At 36.9% G+C, this 26,433-nt stretch overlaps 1 long non-coding RNA gene across 2 annotated transcripts in view; it reads left to right on the top strand.

The window, feature by feature from the left end:
* LOC127543403 (uncharacterized) overlaps positions 1 to 23,102 on the top strand; it is a 78,989-nt gene extending 55,887 nt beyond the window's left edge. Inside the window, exons 1-2 of one of the 2 annotated variants that reach the window (XR_007949226.1) lie at positions 16,862 to 17,247; positions 22,682 to 23,102. This is a non-coding gene — a long non-coding RNA (uncharacterized LOC127543403). Of the gene's footprint in view, positions 1 to 16,861; positions 17,248 to 22,681 lie in introns of those variants that run through there. The other variant, XR_007949225.1, reaches the window with a different exon arrangement.
* Positions 23,103 to 26,433: the final 3,331 nt, after the last annotated feature.

A 26,433-nucleotide genomic window follows, 5' to 3' on the forward strand; every position in this document is an offset into this window, starting at 1 on the left:
CTAACTTTTTTGGGGTTGGGTTTTTTTTTTTTTTTTTTTTTTGGTTCTCAAAGATCTTGGTTTTGGGGAAGGATTTTTCTTTAACCTTTAATTTCTCACTGATTCTTGCTTTCTAGTTCTTTAATACCAGACATATAAAGCAGAAATAGGAACAGAAACACAGCAGGAGAAAAAAGGCTGAGTAAAGATCAATGATGAAAGCCAAAGAACACATTGGCAGGTAGGACTGGATGTCATCCCCACACCCTCTAAATACAAAGTGGTGTTTATTTGTCTGTGAGACTATATACCAATTTGCTCTTTCCAAATCACAAAGTAATAGCAGTATATGAGTATTGAGTGCTTGGCAATGTGAGAGTTTATATAATTTATCTTGAAGAAATTGGACAAATCTGTTGTAAGACCACAGTTTGGAGTGTGCTAGTCTAGAAGAATAGTACTGATTGTTCTGGAAGAATTTGTTTACTCTCCCTTCAATTCAATCCTACAAACATTTATTGAATTATTTGGATGACCTCCCTGGTCTGGACCAGGAATCAACAGATAATTAGATTACTTTTTGTTTGGATCTAACTGTAGTAAGTTTATTCTCTGGCTCTTTTTTCCAGAGCTAAACAGGTCACATCTGCCCCTCAAGGATCTAGGGTACCCTGAGGAATTGGAATGTCCCTTCTCTACTACTATCATTTTGAGGCTCTATCAACTGGGTTCTTCCATAGTTAGGTACCAATGACTAGTTATTTCAGTTTCTTTTAACTCCTTAACATTAATTAACCTTTACTAAGGAATATTTATTTTAAACATATAGCAAAAATAAATACAAATATTTCTCCCCAACTACTTGGGGGCATATTTTCTCCTATACCTCCTCAGGCTCTGGGGAGAGTAGATTCACTTTTAGCACCATTCCTATATAACATTGGTTTCTCCAAATTCATATCCACATGCATCATGACTGCCAGGTGAGTCTCAGCTATTGTGGAGAGGCCCTGAAGACCCCTCCTGAAGATCACTCCTTGCTCTTTGGAACATCAGTACTAGACTGCTCTAGACAAAAATTGGCCTAGAATATAATTTCCAGATTCCCATGGCTTGTTCTTCTGACCTCTAGATTAATTTCCCTCACCTACAAAGAAAAAGAAAAAGTATAGAGTCCAAGGATTGAGGACTTTTCATATAGCCTCAGTGGGGAGAAGGTCTCAAAGCCTTTTCTCTTGCAACATTGTCTGTCACCAAAGACCATGAATGAAGGAGCTACCTACTTCTCCAAAGAGCAGTTAAAGGGAATGAGGCAAAGAGATTAGGCTGAGGCTGACTCAGCCTTTTAGAAGATGCTCTGAGATTTGGTTACATAGCCAATTAAAAAAGGTTCTTCCTGACCACATGATTAACAGACTCAAACTGGTTTTAGAACGTCTGTACATGCTCAAGTCTCTTAAATGCACTTCCATTGCACATCATTATGAATGTCTTAGGATCAGATTCTTTAGCGTCTCCATGTGGGGAATTCCCATCAACCAAGCACACTGATGGTCTCTGGACATGTCCCAATCTCTGAAAGAAATCCTGTTGAATCTTATTAGAAGTATCTTTCTTATTAAAACTGTGTCCTGGTAGGGTTTAATTTCTGGAAAAAACCAAACAAACAAACATAAAACAGTGAGTTCTGTGTCTCCAGAGAGAAAGAAGGGGCTTTAATAAACTTTAACATAGGTTTGTAGTTAAGTCTAGAGCTATTTATCCAGTAGTCCCCCTTTGTTCTCCTCCCTTCCCTCACCATAATGTGGTTCACTCATTTATAGCAAACCCTTGATCAGAATGCAATGAAAATTAGCTTATTTGGAGACAGACCCATTATAAAAGAAGACAGCTAATAAAGAAGATTTAAAGGCAGTGATGGTAGTTCACCAGGCAACAATGAGTCATGGGAGAGGAAGACATATAGAAGGGGACAAATTAACCCTGTTCAAATATAACAGAAAATTCTGTCCAAGGAGATCATTCCTTAAGTAGAGTGAGCTAAACAAGTTTCCAAGTGCTAATGATCATATTTAGTTTGGGGTAGCTGCAAACATCTCTTGTGCTCTAACACACAACTAGGAGCCAAAGTTCTTGGGATTTCTCCAATCCTAATAGGCTTCTGCTTTCGTGGTCCTTCAGTTTCTTTTTTCAGCTGGGAAAGTTATACTTCCCATCACCATTACTTCCTCTCAGATCTTGATAGAGACAATCTAGACTGTGAACTCTAGACCCTTGGAAATAGTGACACCCTCAAAATAACAGATTGGCTTCTAGCCCAGACTCAAGAGAATCATTGTGGAAAGGGAACCCACCTCTTTATCACCACTGTCAATCATTGTTGATCAACAGTCAACTAGATACAAAAGCCCAGGGATTGACAGCATCTCCCAGACTGCTGCTCCCGCTTCTAGTGCAACCCTCATAGTCACCATCCATGGCGAAAGGGTCAGCCATCCCTACCAATTATCAATCATATACAAGGCATGAAGGAGCTAGGTATCTTGAGGAAGAGAAAGAGAAGGGAAATAGCATGTGTCAGGAGAGACTGATTGGACTATTACCACTTTGATCACCTTCTTCTCTCAGATCTTGACAGAGATGGCCCAGAATCCTGAACCCAAGAATCTTCAGAAAGCAATATTTCTAGTTCTTAGCTATCACCTTGGGAATCAATCCTTGTAGAGATACAACTTGTTAACTGTTCCTGTAGGATCTATACTCACAGCTTACTGAAGATCCAGAAAAGAAAGTTCTTGTCACTAAAATCCTTGGCATTGTCAAATGTTTTGACATATGAAATAGATATTTTATCAGTGGAAAATGACATTAAAGAACAGTCATTAACATTTGTTTTACTGAAGCCTGGAAAGACTTACATGAACTGATGCTAAATGAAATGAGTAGAACCAAGAGAACATTGTACACAGGAACAAAATTATGTGATTATCAGTTGTGAGGGATGTGGCTTGTTTCAACAATGAGGTGATTCAACATAATTCCAATAGACTTGGAATGGAAAGAGCCATCTGCATTCATTCACATTCTCTATGGAGACTGAATATGAATCAAAGAATAATATTTTCACCTTTTTGTTGTCGTTTGCTTGTTTTTTTACTCGTGGCTTTTTTCTTTTACCTTTTGATCTGATTTTTTCTGTGCAGCATGAGGAATATGATAATATGTTTAGAAGAATTGCACATGTTTAACCTGTATTTTTATTTTTCTGGTCATCATTTCTTCAATGGAGTCCTAAGACAAAAGTTTAGTCATCTCCATTTCTTTCCTATGTGTTCGCATCCACATTCCTGTCTTAGTTAGAAGCTTCAAGAGGTTAGGGAAGTTTTCTTAAAGTATACTTACTGCTAGAAGAATAAAGTGACAACAAAATGGACAGGAAAAACTCTGAAATGCAAAATACTAACAATCTTCCTTTTTTAAATAGTATTTTATTTTTCCAAATATATGTAAAGATAATTTTCAACATTCACTTTTGCAAAACCTTGGTATTTCAAAATTTTCTCCCTTTCTCCCCTTTCCATCTCCCCAAGATGGCAAGCAATCTAATACAAGTTAAAGATGTACAATTCTTCTGTTTCCATATTTGTCATGCAAAAAACATCAGATCAAAAGGGAAAAAAAACATGAAAAAGAAAAAATTAAGTAAACAAACAAACAACAACAACAACAAAAAGGTAAAAATATTATGTTTTGATCCACATTCAATTTCCATCGTTCTCTCTCTGGATATGGTTAGCACTTTCCATCCCAAGTCTATTGGAATCACCTTGAATTACCTCATTGTTGAAAAGAGTCATGGTTGATTATTGCATAATTTTGTTCCTGTGTACAATGTTCTCTTAATTCTACTTATTTCACTTAGCATCAGTTCATGAAAGTCTTTCTAAGCTTTTCTGAAATCATTCTGTTCATCATTTCTTATAGAACAATAATGTTCCATTATAATCATATAGCATAACTTATTCAACCATTCCCCAACTACTGGGCATTCACTCAATTTCTAGGTCCTTATCACTATAAAAAAAGGCCGCTACAAATATTTGCACATATGGATCCTTTCCCCTTTTTTATGATCTCTTTGGGATACAGACCCAGTAGAGACAATGCTGGCTCTCAAAGAAATGCACAGTTTGATAGACCTTTGGACATAGTTCCAAATTGCTTTTCAGAATGGTTGGATTATTTCACAACTCCATTAACAATGCATTAGTGTTCCATTTTTTCCACATCTCCTCCAACATTTATCATTTGTGATGACCGCGTATTTAAAATCAGCTGGAGTCAGGAATTCAGGTTAAGGGAAAAATCTTCAATCTTTATTCTCAGTAGAAGTGAGGGGGGATTGCAATAGCAATATGGGCAAGAAGGATTGCGATAGCAATATGGGCAGCTGAGACAGGAAGCCAGCTAGTAGAGGGGGATCGGAGGTGAAGGGCTGTCATGATAGCAATGCAAGCAGCTGTGTCAAGACACCAGCCAGCAGTCTCTCCTTCCACTTCCCTTTCCCCTCCCTTGCCTCCACCCGCCAAAAACGTCATTTCCTATACAACACATCAGGACTTGCACAAAGAGTGGGTGGGGGCCATTCTTTCTCCAAGCATATATATTAATAGAGTATGGTCCAATTACTATTTAGCCTTACGTGCTTGGGACCTCAGTGCATCAACTCGAGCTTCAGCTCATTACACCTCCTGCTTTCTTTTGTTTTAGAACACAGGTGGTCATGCCATCCCTGACTCTTCAGGGAGGTCAGAGCCCCCAAGGAGAGGTGATCACATCCTTTCCTGAGAAGTCAGGGAGGGGCTGAGGCTGGGTACTTAGGTGGAACCAATAGGCTGCTGTCCAGCTGCAGAGTAGCTAAATAAGGTGCGAGGTGGTGGCAGCAGACATGTGCATAAAGTCTGAGTCTGAAATGATTGTCTCTGTCCTCGCTGCTCCAGGGTTGGGGCTGAAATGATGGGCCCACAATTATTACCTTTTCTTGTCATCTTAGCCAATCTGAGAAGTGTGAGGTGATACCTCAGAGTTGTTTTAATTTGCATTTCTTTAAGCAATAGTGATTTAGAGCATTTTTTTTCATATGTCTAGAAATGGTTTAAATTTCTTCATCTGAAAATTGTCTGTTCATATCCTTTGATCATTTATCAATTGGGTAACATATCATCAATCTTCAAAAGAATGAATGTATTTGAAAATATGTATAACACCACTATTGACAGTAGCAAGGAACTGGAAGGAAAATGGCCAGACAAGCCTCCTTCATGAGCCATCCATTTGACTTGCATCTTGGAATCTGGATCTGATGATCTCATGATTCTGCTTCTAGGTCCACTTCTATAGCTAATGCCATGATTCTTCAGATATCTGTGCTTCCCTTCTCCAGAATCCTTTAAGATAGATAGGGCTATCTTGTCAATCAAAGTGCACCCTCCTTAGTCCATCAGTCACAAGGTCAGGGAAACTCCGCAGGTATTAGAGGAGGATGCGGGGATGATTTCTATTTAATCAGTGGCCATTTGCTGACAGTGTCTTTATCTTCTAGGCAAATGCTAAATATTATGCTAATGCTAAACTACACATAGGTTTAGATGATGAAGCTTTCCTTCTGTCTCTTAGCTGAGAGGTGGTGAACTTTATTTGTGAAATGTGGCACATATTTTCAGACACAGTCAATGGGTTGGTTTGTTTTACTGGATAAAATTTGTTATATCAGTCAGTCAATAAACATTCACTAAGTGTGCCAAATGTTATGTTAAGTACTGGGAATACAATGAAAGGTAAAACAAAGTCCCTGCATTCAAAGACCACACAATCTAATGGGATATACAACATACAAACAACTACAGATAAGTAAGCTCTGGGAAGTATAAATTGGGAGTAGCCTCAGTTGAAAGTACTAGAATTAAAGGGGATTAAGAAAAACTTCCTGTAAAAGATGGGATTTTCACTGGAACTTAGAGGAAGTCAGGAGACAGAAATAATGAGGGAGACTATTCCAGATATGGGAGACAGATAATAAAAATGTCTAGAGTGAATAGTTGGAATGTTTTGTCAAAGTTACAGCCTCATAGTGTCACCCACCGAAATCCAAGAATAAAGGAGGAGGCGAATGTAAAATGTAGGAAAACTGGAAAGGGAAATGGGGATCAATATTTGAAGGTTTTGAATGCCAAAAAGAGATTTTTATCCTTAATTCTGGAAGTGATAGGGAGCCACTGGAGTTTACTGCATAAAGGGAGAGGGGTAACGTGGTCAAAATTGCCATTTAGGAAAATTACTTTGGTGACTAAGTACAGGCGGCACTGGAATGAGGAGAGACTTGTGACAGGGAGAATAATCCTTGGAAAATCTTGTGTTCCAAAATTTTTTCCCTGTCTCCCCCCTCTCTCTTCCTCCATCCCCTAGACAGTAAGTAATCCAATATAGGTTAAACATATGTCAAGGAGAATAATCAATAGGCTATTGCTGTATTCCAGTCATGAGGTGTTGAGGAGCCTGTACCAGGATAGTGACAATGTCATAAGAGAAAAGAAGGAGTATGGGAGATATATTGTGAAGTTAAATCGACAGGCTTTAACAACAAATTAGATATGGAGGGGGTGAGAGAATGTGAAGATGAAACTGGGTTGCAAACCTGGGTGATTGGGAGGATGTTGGTACCCTCAACAGTAATGGGGAATTTTGGGAATGAGATGATTTTAGAGGAAAGAGAATGAATTTAGTTTTTAATATCATGAGTTTAAATTTATGTGGGAACTCTAGTTGGAAATGTCCAATATGCAATTGGAGATGCAAGACTGGAAATCATCAGAGAGGTTAGGACTAAATAAGTATAGATTTGAGAATCATTAACTTAGAGATGGTGATTGAAATTTGGGGAGCTGATAGGAACAATGAGTGAAATAGCATAGCTGGAGAAGAAAAAAGGAATTTGCGCAAACCTCTGTGGGACAACCATGGTTATTGAGCATAATCTAGATGAAATTGCAAAGAGACTGAGAAAGAGTGGTCAGATAGGAAGGAAGAAAACTAGGGAAGAATCAAGAAGACAGTGATTAACAGCACCAAAGGCTACACAGAGGTCAAGGATAATGAGGATCGAGGGGAAAGCCATTAGATTTGGCAATTAGAAGATTATAGTTACAGAAAGTTCTAATGATTCAAAGGAATCTTTGTGAAGAGATAGTGATATTAAAATGAAAAGAAAAACCTATTAATTAATTAAAATCTGGCCTCAGACACTTACAAGCTATGTTACTTAACCCTTTTTGCCTCAGTTTCCTCATTTGTCAAATGAGCTGGAGGAGGAAATGGCAAACCACTCCAGTATCTTTGCCAAGAAAACTTCAAATGGGGTCACAAAAAGTTAACCATGACTGAAAAAAAAAAAACAAACAAACTGAACAACACAATAATTATTTGAATATCTATTACTATATCAGATTTTAAGACCAACTGAAAAGTTACCTTTCTTTTGAATACAGAAATTCAAGTAAATTTTTGATGAAATTCAATATAGTCTATTCTATGATCTTACACTTTTGCAAAGGAATAATAAGTAAAATTTTTTGACGCTTCTTCTTGGTTGGTCCTCAAAACAGAAAAACAATAAAGCTGAATAGGTCTGCACCTCTCATGGAAGATTAGCTAAGCTGTCCTAAAGAAAGATCAAGCTTATTTCTTTTATTTGGCACTTAATTGTAGGGAATAATGTGATATCTGGGAGCTATCAGCAGGTTATTCCTACCCTGCTCTTAATTTACCTTTTTCTATTACATGCTGTTAGGTCTTCATTTGCAAGAATCATTTTTTAAAAAAGAATACTTTTTTATGCTTCATGTTTAAAATACTGTTTTCTCTTAAGAGAAACTTACATTTTAAAATTTTTTGACTTTTTTTTCTTCCTCCTTCCTCCTCTCCAGTCTCTACTGAAAAAGAAAAACTCTTGTAACATATCAAGCACTTCAAGCAAAACAAATTTACCTATTGGCCATATCCAAAAATATGTCTTATTCTGTATTTTAACTTTTTCAGGAGATAAGTAGCATGCTTCATAAACAGTGTTTTGGAATTATGGTTGCTTACTGCATCAATCAGAGTTCTTAAATCCTTTTTTACAATGTTGTTGTTTTTGTATAAATTGTTCTGCTTCTGCTTCTTTTCACCTACAGCAATTCACACAGGTCTTTAGGAAACTTTCTTTTGTTATTTCTCAATAATATTTTATTACATTTATATACCATAATTTTCTCAGTTATTTTGTCATTGTTGGGCATTCCTTTATTTCTAATTCTTAATCACTACAAAAAGAACAGTTATAAATACTTTTGTAGATATGGGTCTTTTTCTACTTTCTTTGATTTCCTTGGGGGGTATAGGTTGAGCTGTGATATCTCTGAATCAAAAGGTATGCAAAATTTAGTGACTTTGGGGATATAGTTCCAAAATATTTTCCAGATTCATAGGATCAATTCAACACCATATCAACACTGTACTAATGTTCCTTTTTCTTCCCATATCTCCTCTAAGAATTGTCATTTTCTCTTTTTGTTTACCAATCCAATAGGTACTAAATGGATACTTAAAGTTGCTTAAATTTTTATTTCTCTAATTATTTAGTGATTTAGAGCATTTTTTTCAGATGGTTGCTGATAGCTTCAAAACAAAAGGAATTCTTAGAGCATATTTCTTTAAGATACATTAATGATAACAGTTTACAACTTGGTCTTTTCTAGCGTGTCTTATTTCTTAGAAAATGAACACCAGAGATCAATCTTATAGCCATTTGTGGAAATGAACAATTCTGAATGATAAATTATGAACTGATTTTCAGTTTATACTGATTGGCCCGGTTCCTCTTTCCCTTTACACACAGGCTCCTGTTAAAATTAATAGTGCTTAAATGTGTGTGGGGAATAGTGAATTGGGCAGTATATCTTATTAATGAAAATGTGTTAGTGGTAATGGCCCTATAACCTGTACTTGGCCCAGTCAGTTAGGTCACTTGGATAAAGTACAATGCTAATGACGCCAAGCCGGTGAATTCAATTCCATTTCACAAAGAGAAAAATTCTGTCTGATCTAGTGACCACAGACTACCACTCTAACTGTGATTATTCATTTATTTAACAAACGTTTACTGAATAGTTACTTTCTGCTAGACTCTCCATTGATGTATTCATTCAAAGATAAGTAAGTTTATGGATCCCTGTCCCTGGCTGTTATTATCTAACAAATCTTATTATCTAGGCTAGGATTAGGGCCGTGAGAAATGGAGAAACAAAATAGCAAAGTGAAAGAGAGAAACATCACAGTTAGTCTGGAACTGGAGGAGATCTTGGGAGACTTTTGGTGGATGTAAGTATTTGAGCTGGGCCCTGAAAAATGGGTAGGTAGATTGTGATAGATAGAGATGAAGTGAATTCTAGTAAGAGAAGAACCACATGTACAAAAATATTAAGAATGGGAAAATGGAATAAAATGGTCGAAAGACCCAGAGATGATTCCCAGATTTCCAGTCCTGATCCCTAGAACGATTGTCACAGCAAACCCAGGATAAGCCATTTATATGCCATAAGCAAGGTTTAAAATTGTGTATGTTGTGCACCAAAAACTTTGAATCCTTAGTGTAACACATGTGACTTGACTTATCACAAAATAAATAACTATGTTATGAAGAATGGAATTTTTGGCACTAAAGATATGCACATTTATGAGAAGTAATATTAAAAAATACTTTTTATACATATATATTGGATAGGCACTGCAAATGAATAATGAGTTAGACCCAGAATTGCTTAGGAAGGAGAGAATAAGCTTGGTTATGTTTGGTGAAATTGCATAGAGGTTTTCAATAATTGCAAATTTCCTTCAGTCACAAACACCCATATTAATAGCATTTCTCCTGGTGATGCTATCTAGTGATTTCTAGACACAAATCATAAAACACTATGATCTCAGAACTATCACAATTGCAAGTGACTAAAAGAATAATGGAAAAAAAAAACCATAGTATGTCTAAATAGACTATTTATAAATACAGATATATGTATGTATAAAAATATATGTAAACACATACATATCTTCATAAGTATACAGTGTCTTTATACAGACACATACACATACAGACACACAGAGAGACATATATATAAAATGTACATATATGTTTTGTTGATGCCTTTTTTATTTCATACTATTTTGCAGATATACCACTCTATCTTGTATTAAATCTTTCCTCTTAACAAGGAAAAACAGTTAAACAATATTGATTGACACAATGACTAACAGTAGATGCAACATTCTGTCTCCAGAGTTCCCTGCTTTTCTACCAAAAGAAGGGAGGAATGTTTAATTTTCTATTCTTCAGGTCCAAGATTGATCATTGTAACTACTCAGATTTTGGCTTTCTTTTAATTTACATTATTTTGTTCACTATGTACAGAAGTACTTTTCTTGCCACATGTACAAAGAAATCTATTGCTAGAGGAGATATTTGAAAATGGAGAATATAAACACAGCAGAGGCTCCAGTTTGAAGTAGACAAAGTGAAGACTTTTGATGGAATTCTGGAAAATTTCTCATAGGATGGAAAAAGGAGAAACCTATCTGTATCAGGGGAGTCTCCTAGCTTAGTCGCAGGCCAGGATAAGATCCTAAGATTTTCAGGAGAAGGAGCCTAAGGAGATATGGAGAATAAAAAATTAAAGAAAATTATCTAGTTTGATCTGGAAAAATATTTTGTGGAAACTATAATAATGAGACTGGGACAAAGGCAAAATCCTCTAAACAGAAAGAGAAAGCTTAGCTCCCATTTTCCTTGTCAGGATAGGTGATTTTCCCCAGAGTTTAGGTGCTAATTCAAAGGATAGAGAATGAAAATATCTTGTAATCTTTTTCTTAAATAAAGTGCTTTCTTTACAACAGTCCTTCTAGGGTAGTATAATCTGGGACTCAAGCCTGGGTATTTGCATTCACAAATGACAGGGGTCCCTGAATGGAGAAAAAGACTAAGAAAAAGCTGATATGTAGAGGATCCAACACCTCAAAAATGTCCTTATTTACAGGTTGTTGAATTGGGGGAAATTTCTTCTTGGTTGAGCTGAGATGTCTTAGTCCCAACAGGAGGACTCATTCAATCTGTATATAACCTGATACATTTTAATCTGTATGATGTTTCTAATCTGTATAACTTCTTTTTCTTGCTACCAATTTAGATAAATGAGTTTATCTAGTATTCACTCTTGTGATGATCCTTGTTTAACTGCATTTGGTGGGAAGATAGTCAAGCTTTTGGATAAAAATCTCTTTCCCCAAGAGATAGTGACCATGAAAAATGGTGTGGACTTCAAAACACATTTCTCTTATACTAATAGCCTTTTGGGGGAGGGGGCAGAGAGATTTAATTTTAGTCTTCTGTCCTCTCTCTGAGAAGAGCAGAGCAGCCAGCATTGTGACCTTAATCTGGGCTCTCTTCTTGGTAGGAAACAGTGTCTCCCTTGAAGAGGAGTGGGTGAAATTTCAGAAATATCTATTCACATCTGTCACATCCATGTGGATAAACATACAATCTACATGGTCAATAGTCTAGAGAGGGAAACTGGAATGCCTTATTCAAGGAATAGCAAGGTGGTTGCTATCGTTGGATCACAGAGTATATGGAGGATAGTAAGATTAAGAAGAATGAAAACATTGACAGGGATCAAAATTTTTTTTCAATTTAAATTTTATCTTTTTAGGTTATACTTGTACATTCATTTTTCACCTATTTCTTTGTAAGTCATGTTGGGAGAGAAAAATCAGAACAAAAGGGAAAAACCATGAGAAAGAAAAAAACAGAAGAAAAAAGGTGAAAACAGTATATTTCAATCTCTAGTCAACCTCTATGGATGCAGATGGTATTTTTCATCCAAAGTTTATTGGAATTGTCGTAGATCACTGAATTGCAAAGAAGAGATAAATCTTTCATAATTGATCATCACACAATCTTGCTGTTGGTCTGTACAATGTTTTCCTCATCCTGATTGCTTTACTCAGCATCAGTTCATGTCTTTCCAAAATCATCCTGTTCATTATTTTCTATTTTTTAGAAAAAATTTTATTTTTCCCAGTTACATGTGGAAACAACATTTTTTGAAGATTATACATATTTCCTTATGAATCATGTTGGGAGAGAAAAATGAGAACAAAAGGGAAAAACCACAAGAGAAAAAAAAGAAGAAAAAGAAAAAAAGTGAACATCGCATATGTTGATTTATATTTAATTTTCATAGTTTTTTATTTTTGAATGACATTTTCCACCCAAAGTTTATTAGAATTGCTTTGGATCACTGAATGGTTGAGTAGAAGCAAGTCTGTCATAGTTGATCATTGCACAATCTTGCTATTGGTGTGTACAATGTTTTTCCTAGTTCATCATTACAGATGAATGGCTACAAAGTTTGGGTGCTACCATTTTCCTAGTGTTTCACTCAGCGTTAGTTCATGTAAATCTTTCTAGGCCTTTCTGAAACCAGTCCGTTGATCTTTTTTTAATAGAACAATAATATTCCATTATAATCACATATCATAACTTATTCAACCATTCCCCAACTGCTGGGCAGTCACTCAATTTCCATGTCCTTATTACTACAAAAAAGACTGCTACAAACATTTTTGCACATGTGGATCTTTTTCCTTTTTTTATGATCCCTTTGGGATAAAGGCTCAGTAGAGACACTACTGGATCAAAGGGTATGCACAGTTTGATAGCCCTTTGGGCAGAGTTACAAATGGCTCTCCAGAATGGTTGAATCATTTCACAACTCCACCAATAGTGCATTAGTGTCCTAGTTTTCCCATATCCCCTCCAACCATCGTTTCTTTTTTTATTATTATAGCTTTTTATTTACAAGATATATGCATGGGTAATTTTTCAGCATTGACAGTTGCCAAACCTTTTGTTCCAACTTTTCTCCTCCTTCCTCCCACCCCTTCCCCAAGATGGCAGGTTGACCAATACATGTTAAATATGTTAAAGTATATGTTAAATACAATATATGTATACATGCCCATCAACCATCATTTCTTATCAAACAATAATATTCCATTATTTTTATATAATTCAGCTTATTTAAGATGTCTAGCCAAATGGAGATGTCCAAGAGTTAGTTGCAAATGGGAGACTGGAGATCTGGAGAAAGGTGAAGGTTAGACAGCTAAATTTGAGAGTCATCTCCAGAGATGATAATTTCAACAATGGAAGCTAATGAAAACGAGTAAAATAGTATTAGGGAGAAGAGAAGAGGGCAAAGTAAACATTGGCCACTAGAGGTATTCTAAATATCATTATCTCCATTTTACAGATGAGGAAATGGAAATTTAGAGAAGAGGAATACCTTGCTCAGGATGACATAGTGATAGAAGTTGGTTCTGAATCAGGTCTCTGATGATTCTAAAGCAGTACACAATACCACGCTTCCTAGATCAACTCTCCTCAGTCAGTGAAAGCCCCACACCATGTTTTACAGATGAATGGCTACAAAGTTTGGGTGCTACCATTCGTTCCCCTATTTTCAGCAGCTCTTTTCCATCCTTGTACATCGTTTGCATCCTATTCTCTTTTACCCACCTCAGTTTTGTTCTCCTGATCCACTTCACTAAATGACTCCTCATTTCCCTTCCTTAATTAAAATCTAACATAAAAATATCAATTTATATAGGGCTTTAAGGTTTTACAAAGCACTTTTCTCACAACAAGCACTGCATAAATTGCTGTATAAGTTCTCAGTGGCATTAACAATGACAATAATAACATGCTATCGTGTAATTATTTAATGAACATAAAATATACTGATGATTACTGTGCAGAACAATAGTAACCAATTATTCACTATTTTACAGTTCATAGCTTTTAATACAGAATACCCCATGGAATGCTTTAAAAACCTGTCTTTAACATGTGTGTATAGAAGGATAAATCTTAAGGGAAAGCATTTCCTTTAGAAATCAAAACCTATCATCACCCCCTGCTCATTGGTTAAATGAAAGCAGCTCCATAAAGAGTCACAGGACCAGGGCTAGACCTGGGATTTGTGAACTAGGAAAGATCTTGCCTGAACTCATGCTGTTGGAAGTCTGGATTTGACAACTCCAACATTATAGAATCATGAACTCTCAGAATTAGGAGAGACCTCAGAGTTCCTTTAGGTCAATCCAAATTTGAAGAAGAATAATCTCTACAACATACCTAACAAGTGATTATTCCAGAAATAACTATTTTGTAAAAATAAAAGGCATCAATAAAACCTTTAAAATTATATCTCTAAAGTTAAAAGCTAACATCTGCAGTGGAAAAAATATTGTAAGCTTTTCCAACAAATACAGGGATAAAGCAAAAATGCTTTAGTTGTTACTTTTAGTTCTGAAAAGGCTAGCATTAAGACAAGAAAAAGATAATTAAAGGCATAAACATCAGCAAATAAAATACAAAATTATCCCTTTTTGCATCATAATTTACTTAGAAAACTCAGGAGAATTAGTGAAGAAACTAATCAAGATGATTTATAGCTTCAGTAAAGTAACAGGATACAAAATTAAGTCCACAAAAATCATCCACATTTCTACAGAGAAATAATACAAACCAGGAGGAAATGATAGTAAGAAAAATTCTACTTAAAATAATTTGTTTTAATATGTCTAAAAGTGCATAAAATATTTGAGGGCCAACCCTCTGAGGCACTTAGGCTATAAATACAATTTATAAAACACTTTTTACTTTATATCTTTAAGATAACATTTTTCCTTTATGAAGGAAGAAAAATAAAAAAAGTGGTTGGTCCATATCAATGTAATTAAAAATGGTGACGTTATCCTAAATTAATTTGAAGATATAATGCTATACTCTTCTTTCTAAAAAATAAAATGAATTGTTCATCCTCTCTCCTAATCTGATGGAGAGTAGAGAGTAGAGAGAATGAATCTGATATTCATTCTTTGAACCTTTTTATCTTATCTTCTAGGAAGGTGCCTGTCCTTTCTTGTAGATAAAGTTCAACTTAGAAATTTGTGATCTCAAAGATTCAACTTTGAGATGTATTCTCACTTTGAAAAGCACTAGCCAGAATACTACACTTCAAAATTTGAATGACAGATCTTTTAGAAATAGCTAAGTGGTACACTGGATAGAGTGCTGGCTGTAGTCAGGAAGAACTGAGTTCAGATTTGACCCTAGATATTTTTAGTATTTGTGTGATCCTATTCAAGTCACTTAATTGTCTTAGTGTCCTCAACTATAAAATAAGGATAATAATAGCACCTATCTCACAGAGTTGTTATGAGGATCAAATGAGATAATATTTTTAGTGTTTAGTATAGTGCTTTCTTCCTTCTTCCCTCTCTCCCTCCCTTCTTTCTTTTCTCCCTCTCTCTCTTCTTCCCTCCTTCCCTCCCCTCCTTCCTTCTTTCCCTCCCTTCCTCTTTCTCTTCTTTCTTCTTTCCTTCCCTTTCTTCCTCCCTCCCTTTTTTCTTCTTGCCTTCCCTTTCTTCCTTCTTCCTTTTTTTCTTTCTTCCTTCCCTCCCTTCCTCCCTCCCTTCCTTCCTTCCTTTTTTCCTTCCTCCTTTCCTTCCTTCCTCCTTTCTTTTTTCCTTTCTTCTTGTTAAGAGAACACATGGAACTTCTCCAGTTGTTGCCATGGACTGGGGTTGCCTCTGCAAGCTCCTGAGAACCAAGGAAAATACACTCTTGTGGAAGAAACACTCTTGTGGAAGAAATTATAATTTTTTCAAGATCAAAAAAAGTGAGATGTGTGTTCCCCTGTTTCCACCTTATTTTTTCTTTCCCATTATTGTTTTCTTTCCCTTAGATTTCTAGAACTAAGTGCTGCAAGAAGAGGCAAGAGATTTCACTTTTCCCTGTCTCCTACCCCCACTAATAGAAAATGGTTACCAGTAAGAAAAATATATGAGAAGTTTCCTGTGCTTACCCAGATTCTGAAAAGTGAGGTCACAGGCCTTGAGTGCCTATGTTCTGCCTTTATGTTTTTGTTTTTGTTTTTTCTGAACACAGATCATAAATTAGTCATCCTGAGGATGGATATTTCTACCCTTGTAGTTTACTTGATAGACAACCCCTAAGCTCAAGAGAACTCCCAATAGATTAAAATTTCTTGAGTTCTAGAATTCCTGAGAAACTGAGAATTCTTTAGTTTCTAAATTCCTAATGGAGTTGGGGTTGTATCCCATGCAACATTCATGGGGATGGGTTCATCCCTTGAGTGTTTTGGGGAGCTTTCCTGACAATTTCTGGGGATGAGATGTGATTCAACACCATGAGAATTTGCTACTTTGAGATAACAAAACAACCCCCTTATTGGTCACCTCACAGGAAAAGCCACTGACTCAACCTTTCAAGGGAAATGACCCTGCACTCTATGTCTCTCTCTTTAAATCAGGAAAATTCGAGACTTTCTCTGAAGGAATAGGGAAAGAAACTGGTGTTCTTCCCCTTTCCCAGAAACAGAGTTCCTGCAAGCAAATTGCAGCCAAGACACATCCTGTCTAGATGAGCTTGAATTGAGTTTTTCTGGCTGCCTCAGCTTATTTTGTTTTATTTTCCTGAGTATGGGTGAATGAATAATAATTTTGAGATGGACATTTCTAGCATTGGACCCAACTTTTTAACTTTAAGAGTTTCTGGCTCCTTTAGTTTCTTGGAGAAGATCATTTTCTCAATACCAGAAAGGAAGGATATCATGTAGAATTGTGTATATCAACCCAGTGAAGTCTTCAATATTTTTATAATCTTCTTCTCTAGATTGAATAGGAGCAGGCAGTAGAGGAGGGGAGATAGGAGCTTGAGTCTGGAAGCTGGTTCTGATGCATATTAGTAGGAAGAAGAGGGAGTAAAACTCCTGGGGAATTGCTAGCTACTTGATATTCAGCAGGGAAAGGGCTTTTGGCTATTACTGCTGGACTTACTTTGACAGAGTGACATAGAGATTTCGAGATTCCCTTGGATTTCTTCATTTAGCAGTATGAGGAGACTTAATTTTTTTTTTTTTTGGTTTTATTTAGGTAATTGGGGTTAAGTGACTTGCCCAAGGTCACACAGCTAGCAAGTGAGGAGACTATTGACATCCTGACAATGATCATTGACAAGAGGATAACCCCAACTCCTGTCCTTACTTGCCAAAAGATATAGTAGATCTATGGGATATTTGCTGGACTGAAAATGTAAGACATCTATTCAACAACCTCACAGACTGCTTCATGTTCTTATTTAAGTCTCTACCTCTTTGGAGAGTATATTATTTGTGTGATAATTGATTTTTGTTTTTAGTTTGTTTAAGTTTAGCACAAACTGCTTCATATTCTTATGTTTAAATCTCTATCTTTTTGGAGAGTATAATATTATTTGTATGATAATTAATTTTTGTTTTTAGTTTTTTGTCATTGTGAGTTTTTGAATCTCATATGTTATCTGTTTCTTTTTATTTTTAGAGGACATAAATAACTCTCCTATATCTGATTCATTGTCCCTTGAATACCTTTTCTGCTCCCCACTTTGGGGAAGAAATGATCCAAACCTAAACTTTAAAGGCTTTCAGCTATGGGTTCGAATAGCCAGAAAGTTAGAGAAAAAGCCTAACATTTCTTTAGACGGCTTAACCACCTTCCGGACTGACTCCAGTCTGCACATTTGTGGGTCTGGAACTGAGAGGAAGAGGTTAAGTTCCCAACCCCCCCGGGCCCAACAGCACTCCAAGAAGTATTGGAGTTTTTATGGTTACACTAAGTTTGAGAGTCCGGTACTGGATTCTTAGAGGGAGATTGCATTAATAGCTCCATTCTTGGAAAAAGAAGAGCATCCTCAGTGGAACAATCATCCCACAGCTGAAGAATAGAAGCCACGACAGGGAAGCACAAGAGATCTGGACCTTATTAATTTTGCTATTGTTCAGTATAGATTTGATGTGAAGGGGAACAGTTTGTTCATCAAATCTCCAAAATATCTTTACCTTGCAGGAGGAGTCTGATGGGTTTCGTGTATTTGTAGGTGCTTTATGTTTCTGCATTTAATCATGGGCTCCTGTGAGTCTTTTTTATCTTACACTTTTCCAAGGTGGGTAAAATTAGGGTTTTCTGAAGCACAATAACCACATTGTACACTGGAAACCTATGTGGGAGTTGTGGACCCCATTACCCACTCTCAGAGAAATCTAAACATGAGCTATGCCTAAACTTTATTCAAAAGATTTCCCCAGAGTTTCCTGGATGGGGGCAAGAGCCAAAGAGAGACACTGACTCTTTTGATTCAGGTCCCCAAGTTTGAACATAATACGTGTGAACCCAGGATCCTTGGTGAGGCCCTGGGCCATAGGTAACACTTGCTTGTGTCAGAAAAACAAGCATTACTCACTCTACTGTTGATTGTTGTCCTTCAGTTGTGTTCAACTCTCAGTGACCCCATGTGGGGTTTTGGGGGCAAAGATACTGGAATGATTTGCCATGTCCTCTAGTTCATTTTACAGCTAAGGAAACTGAGGCAAATGGGGGAAGGGGCTTGCCAAAGGTCACACAGCTAATAAGTGTCTGAGACCAGATTTAAACTCAGGAAGATGAGTTTTCTTACTTCAGACTTAGCACTCCAGCCACTGTGCCATCAAGCTGCTTCTTTATTGGAGGTTACTGAAAATCTTCTGACTCCATAATTCTTGAAAGTGAGCTCCTCATTCCTTGGTCCTTCTTCCCATTAGTTCTGGAGGTAGTCCTCTGGGACACTACCATGACTAAAGGCCTGTTAAGATCTTCAATTCCGGAGCTATTGCTCTCCTCACTAGGTTAACACCTCAAGAATCACTTTTGTGTTAATAATTTCCTTCCTCACTTTCTCCTCCATTTCCCTGTCATTCTCCTTTTAAGTGCCCTTCCTCTTATAATCCATCACCTTTTCTTCCTTTTAGCTTGGGTCTGTCTTTAGTTTCTTCACTTTAAGTCTTTCTTCTTCTCCTCCAGTTTTTCTCTTCCTCCAACTTTTTACAAGTCCTCACAAATTTCCTCTCCCTAACTTTCAACTTCTGGACGTTCTCACAATTTTAACACTCTCCAAGTTTCCTTTATGATTTTTTTCTCCTTTTCCTCCCTCTGAATGTGGAAAGTTAAAAAAAAAATTCAAGATGGGTTTTGCTTTGTGGGGGGATAATCTCCTCTAGGGAGATCCAAGGAAATTCAGGTAAAAGGAGGAAAATACAGTTGTTCTTTCTTAATGCAATGTTTTTCCTAAGAACTTAGTAAAAGCAGAACTCCATCTGGTACACATTCAGGAGAGAGTTTTGCTGAGTACTAAGAGGAAATGATCCAGCAAGAATGAAAATGGAACAGACTGCACCTGCCTTCATGGGTAAAATATGTCTTTAAAATCCTGCAAAATAGACTCTAAAAAAACACTTTCAGGGAATGATCCTTTGACACTAAAGAAAGCCTAGATGTTGGACTCAAACCGGGAAGACTCAAATCTCAGAAACTCTCAATCTTTTGGAAGCTCTCTTGAACTTGGGGGTTACCTGTTAAGAAGCCCACAAAGCTGGAACAAACCCAGATTCTATTGCTTTCAAGGGAATAGCTCGAAGATTGATCCTAGTGTTGGTTTCAATAGTGGGGGGAGGAGAGGGGCATCAGGGAGGAATGATTTGATGATTCACAGGAAACCTTGTACTTACTAGGAAAATATTTTTGATCCTGCTATTTCCCCCACTTAATGTTTAAACGGATAGGCATCCGTTCAAGCTAAATTATAGTGACACTCTTCTTTAACCCTATCTTATGTTTCCAATCCAATTATATAGTTTTTTTTTTTTTTTTGGTTGTTTGAAGACATACCAAAAAAAAAAAAAAAAAAAAAAAGGATTAAAAAGCAGCATTTTGCTACAGCTTTTGAAAACTAGGTGGAGGAGGTAGCTCCATCCTTGCAGGCATTCATGCTTCATGCCACTCCAACTCCATAAAACTGCCTAAGGCACCATTTAAACCTTTCCATTTCCTTTTATTTACATGACTGTCCTTCAAATCTTTCAAACCACTGGCCACCAAGGGTTTGTTTTGATCTTGGTTCAAACCAAAGGATTTTCTAGACCCTCAAAAACTGAGGCTTGAAAACACCTCCTTTTAAATGCTTGTATCGCTGGAGTTTTTTGTTATTGTTGTTGTTTTTGTTTTTGTCTTTTTTTTTTTTTTGACTATTAATTTCTGGCAATGACCACATGTAAAAAAGCAAGGTAAAGTGAGGCTTTGTGCTTTGAAAGCGTGCTTTCATCTGAAGGTCTTTTCAAAGACCCTTAGTAACCAGAATAATTTTTTCCATTTTGCATATGGAGGTACAGAAATATAAACACTTGCTAAATATCCAGAATGAGCTTGTCACCGGCCATAGGGAAAAATAATGCAGACTTAGGGGAATTACATCATTTTAAGATTGGAAGAGAACTTAGCATTTAGAAGGTTATCCTTACATTGCCCAGCATTAATAGGGGGAAAAAAAAGGTTCTCCCTTGGAGCCTTTTTTATATACTTCAGTCAAAAGGCCCCTTTTCACCAATAACTGGACCAGAAACAATCAGAGAATATCTGTAATATTCTTAAGTGGAGAAATGGGTCCTTCCATCACAGGAAGCAGACTGACCCAGTCTTTATGTGGGGCACTGCATCAGACCAGACACATAACAAATGCTTTTTTTATTTTTTATTTTTTTATAGTCAGTCAAATTTTTTTTTGACAATTGCAAAACCTTTTATTCCAACTTTTCCTCTATTTCCCCCCCATCTCTCCCCCAGATGGCAGGTAGACCAATACATGTTAAATATGTTAATGTATATGTTAAATAACAATATATGTATACATGTCCAAACAGTTATTTTGCTGTATAAAAAGAGTCGGACTTTGAAAAAGTGTACAATTAACCTGTGAAGGAAATCAAAAATGCAGGCGGACAAAAATAGAGGGATTGGAAATGCTATGTAGACAAATGCTTTTAAGGATTGGAATCTCACTTACATTTAACCAAAATCTTCTATAACTTGCATCCGTTGGTCTGAGTTTTGCCCTCTAAGGCCAAGAAGAATAAATCAAATATCTCTCAATATGACAGTCCTTCAAATATTTGAGTAAAGTTATCATGTACCGTCCTCTCTTCCCCAAACCTACAAAATCTTCCCTAAATACTTTCATTTCCTTCAATGAATAATTATATAGTTTCAAGTCCCTTTACCTGCCTCTTCACTCTGCTCTAGACCTGCCTCAGCTTGCCAATGTCCCTCCTGTTGTTTTAAAACTAAAACTAAAAACATTACTTTAGAATGTTTGACTCATACTCGAAGGGAGATATATGGGGGGAGAAGGGGGTAGACAAAATGATGACTTTGCAAAAATAATCAATAATTAATATATTCAATTTGGCCAATGGAGGAATTCTACCTGGGTTTTTCCCTATCCCCTATTCCCATTGCCTTCTGGCTGATCGGCCAGAGCTTACCACTGGGAGTTCCCTCAGGTAAGTGGGTAGCATGGCCCCCCCCAAAAGGAATGTCTTTGGGTGAGAACTGAACTGGGATAAGTGCAAATGAATTATTCACAACTCTAGAAAGAACGAGTTGGGTGATGTCACAGCCTGTAAGGAAACTATCAGAACTCAGCTCCCAAGTGGCCATAGTAAGCCACTGAGCCTTACTCAGTACCTCCAGAAACAGGGAGACTGGATTCCAAAACGGTTCTGTAAAAATTTGAAGGAGATGGAAAGGAGGAAAGGTGAGAGAAGGAGAGGGAAGGGAAGAGGGAGATGCTCTAGAAACCTCAGTTTCTTCCTCTTTAAATAGGAATAATAATATTTGCAGTTACCTCACAGAGGCGTAATGAGGAAAGTATATAGACATAAATTATTATAATTCTTATTCAAGTCTTTCCACTTGCACGTTAGACTCTCTCCCACACAGCTACTGTTCAAGCTGGCTTCTTCCTGATACCTCACCAAAGTGGAAGGTAAATCCCTCTTGGCAGATCAATGTTTACCACTTTAGACCCACAAGGAACATTAGACTATCATCTCACATTCTCGGACTTTGTTCCTTTGTTCCTTTGGCCCAGTTAATAGAGCTTCTGAGCTCTTAATATCCAGGGAGCACCAGCTCTACCCATTTACCAGCCTTCATTGCACTTGCCCATCTGGTATTTCCTAAATTACCCAAAGGCCACTGTTAATATATGGAAGATATAATGATATCTGATATAATGGAAGATTTAGCTAATGAGGAATCAGTCCTTGGGGGATGATGGGGATTTTCCTTTCCTGAGAATGTGCAATATTTCCTGTCTCGTTTTAATCCAATTCATGGAAGCTTGGTGAGACTTCTTCCAGCTACAAGTGCCTGAAGGGCTAGTACTTTGGGGATGATGAATTTTCTGGTTGGCTGAGAACTGAGAGTGCACACACAAAGTTTTGAGTGAAATAACTCTTATTCTCTTTCATGGCAATTTTTGATTGAAGAAGAAGACTACTGCAAACTGCGGGCATGGGAAGGACAGCAGCAGCCTTTATCTCCCTTCCTGGCTGCCACGTGTCTGTGAAAGCAAGGTGACTAATTTTTTTTTTTTCTGTTTATTCTTCTCTGATCTTAGGTGAATGGATATCCAGAGCTGGAAATGATGAGGTTATGACCTTGTGAGCTTTGACAGGTCAAAGGGTCTTCAGAGGTCCTATCAACAACAGGGGTCAGTAGCAGAGACCAGCAGCAGAAGGGTGAACAACCTGCTTGACCCAGCCTAGCCCGGACTGACCCGTCAGCAGAGCCAGTCCAATCCACCAAAACAATTTGTCCATTGTGATGTCGCATGGAGTGAGTTTGTTGGAGGTTCTGCAAAGTGAGAAAAGCATTCCAGGGCCTGGAGGCAGGACAGCGGGGCTTCACGTTATCCATGTATATTGCCTCATAAGCCAGTGATCCTCTCCCTAATCCAGTCTGGCTACTGACTCCCTGGTTTCCCTTAAATCCTAAATAAAATCCCACCTTCTACAGGAAGCTCTCCTAAGCCTTCTAAATTCGTGTCTTTCTATTATTTCCTATTTATCCTGTATACAGCTTATTTTGTATATATTTATTTGTATATTGCTTCCCCATTAGATTATAAGATCTTTGAGGGTAGGGAATCTTTTGTCTCTTTTTGTAGTCTTGGCCTTTAACACAGGGCCTGACACTTAATATTGATTTTTTTATTGATTTATTGATCATGATTTTATTGATTTACTATTGATTGAGCCCTCATTTCCCAGGGGACCTTGTGTTTGTGAGGATTTGGTGGATGTTTCTGTAATTGCTCCTTTCTATTCTTTCTTAATATCATTTTGAAAAATGAATTTATATCAACCGTTTCAATGATATTAGTGGGAACATGCTGAACAGGAACTTGGAAGCAACAGTATTAGAAAGTACAACCCTCAGAGTTACCCCTAGGATCCTACAGGGAAGAGTAGTTTTTGTCCTTTGGGACCTCAATTTGCCTAGTCCAGTGTGAGCTAGAAGAGTGAGCTCAGAGTGAGTTCTTTACAAAAAACTTACTTTTAAGATTTCCAACAGAACCAGACCCAAATTATTCATATTTTTTTGTTTGTTCTTTATTTAATGTTATTGCAAATACTGTTTCACTGTCATCTTTCTGACTTAGAATTTTTATCTTTATTTACAAAAATATATTTCTAGAATTGCACATGTTTAACATATTGGATGACTTGTAGTCTAGGGGAAGGTGTGGGGAGGGGAGGGAGAACAATTTGGAACGCCAGGTTTTGCAAGGGTGAATGTTTAAAACTATGCATATGTTTTGAAAATAAGAATAAATAAGAAAAAAATACACTTCTATTGGGTAGATAATATATGTAGATAACTGATGGCACATGAATAGAAAAAAACAATGGATCCCAGCAACTTGAGAAAGAACTTTCATCTCATTAATTTGTAATTGGAAAATACCAACACAGACATTCCAGTTCTTAACATCCTTATATAAATATACCTCAGAGATACTGTGGGTTTGGATACAGAGCACCACAATAAAGTAAATATTACAATGAAGTGAGTCATGAGAATTTTCTGTTTCCAAATACACAAAAAAGTTGTGCTTATACTATGTGTAGTCTATTAAGTGCACAATAGTAGTATATCTGAAAAAAGAATGTGCATAACTTAATTAAAGATTTTGTTGCTAAATATAAAAAGATTATTATTTGAGACTTCAGCAAGTCAAAATCTTTTTGCTGGTAGAGGATCTTGTCTTCATGTTGATGGCTGCTGATTGATCAAGTTGATGGTTGCTGAAAGGTAGAGTAGCTGGGCAATTTCTTAAAATAAGACAACAATAAAGTTTGCCACATTGACTTTTATTTTCACAGGAAGCATTCAGTGCTATTTGATAGCATTTTACTCATAATTAAAAAGAATTTTTTAAAATTAGAGTCAATTCTCTCAAACCCTACTGCAGCTTTAGCAACTAAGTTTATGAAATGTTCTTCTATATTGCAGGGAATAAGGAGGCCCTAAGATTGGGAGAGAAATGAGGAAATGGCTGGTTGGTGGAACAATTAAAACATAGGCAACATTTATTGATTCTATTTGTTGTCTTATATGTGCACAATTCATGACTCCTCAAAATAACTGCAATAGTAATATTAAAGATCACTGATCACAGATCACCATGACAGATATAATCATAATGAAAAAGCTTGAAATATTGCAAGAATGACCAAAACGTAACAGAGATACCATGTGAGCACATGCTGTTGGAAAAATGGCACCCACAAATAGACTGGCTCAATGGCACAAACCTTCAATTTGTAAAAAATAAAAAAACAAAAAAGTCTTCAAAGTACAATAAAGTGAAGTGAAATAAAACGAATATGCTTCTTCTTGTTGTTTGTCCTTCATTTTTTAAGAGGACCAATGACTTTCAATTCAACGAACATTTATTAAGCACTTACAGAGTGTAAAGCAGTATATATGGCATTGAGGATGTAAAGACAGAAAAAAGGCAGTCATTGAGGATCTCATATTTTACTGGATACAATATATAAACAAATAAATAAATATACAGTAACCTGAGACCAGACAGAGGTTTCAGCATAGGTGAAGACTTCTTGTAGTAGTAACCACTGAATAGATGCTTGCCATAAGCTAAAGAGCCTAAGTGAGGTGAGAAGGAAGGCCACATTCCCAAAGCCTATGCAAAGATGAAATGCTAATTCTGGGGAATGGGGAGTAGGACTGGTGGCTTGGAATGTTCAGCGCCCGAAGCAGATTCAGGTAAAATAAAGGTAAAATCTGGATAGATTGCCTGAAGTTAAATTGTGAAAGTTTGAGGCTGAGAAGTTTTCACTTACTCTAGAGGCAACAAAAAATCCCTGAAGATATTTGAGCAAGGAGGTGACAAAATTAAATCTGTGCATTAGGAAGATTATTTTGGCACTTGCCTGGAGAATGGATTAGAGAAGGGAAAGTTTAGAAGTGGGGAGACCAATTGAGAAACTCTTGCATTAACTCAGATGACTAGCCCCAGGCGATGCGAGACTGGAAAAGGGTAGTAACCAAATGGAGAAGGGAACTCAGGAGATGTTGTAGAGATAGAGGCATCTAGGTGGCACGGTGGGTAGAGTATTGGCCCTGGAGTCAGGAGGCTTTGAGTTCAAATTTTATTTCAGACAGTTACAAGCTGTGATCCTGGAGAAATCCCTTAACCCCAACTATCTTATCCCCCCTCCCCCCCAAAAAAGGGATGTTCGGGGTCATCTAGTCTTACAAAAGAAAAAATGGACAAAAAAAGAAAAAACCCTTTGTCTTACAAAAGAAAAAATGGACTGAGAGAGATGAAGTACCTTGACCGATGTCATACAAAGTAGGAAGCAGTTGTGATTTGGATCTACTTCCTCTGATTCTAAATCTTACCTTCTGCAGGCTTCTTAACAAAATGTTAAGTTTGAGATAACAATAGGGCACCCAGGTAGAAGATGTCCAGTATGTAGCTGGTGATGCAAGTTTCAGGAGAGATATTAGGGATGGTACATAAAGATCTTGGCGTCTTATGCAGAGATAATAATTTAACCCATGGGAGTTGATGAGTTCATTAAAAGAGGGAAGTAGATACATAAGAAAAGAAGGCTTAGATTGGAGCAAATGCTCAGAAAAGACCTATTGAATGTGTTATTCTGAGCCAAGGGATCATGGCTAAATAAATGGTCCTGCTGTGTGTGGCCAGAAAGAATGAGCTATAACATTAACTTAGCTCCGATTGCTTTCTGTCTTGGGGAGGAGGGAGGAAAGGAAGGGAGGGAGAAAATATTAGGAACACAAAGTCTTACAAAAATGAATGGTGAAAACTATCTT

This window comes from Antechinus flavipes, chromosome 1 (genome assembly GCF_016432865.1).
Source record: "Antechinus flavipes isolate AdamAnt ecotype Samford, QLD, Australia chromosome 1, AdamAnt_v2, whole genome shotgun sequence".
NCBI classification, from domain to species: Eukaryota; Metazoa; Chordata; class Mammalia; order Dasyuromorphia; family Dasyuridae; genus Antechinus; species Antechinus flavipes.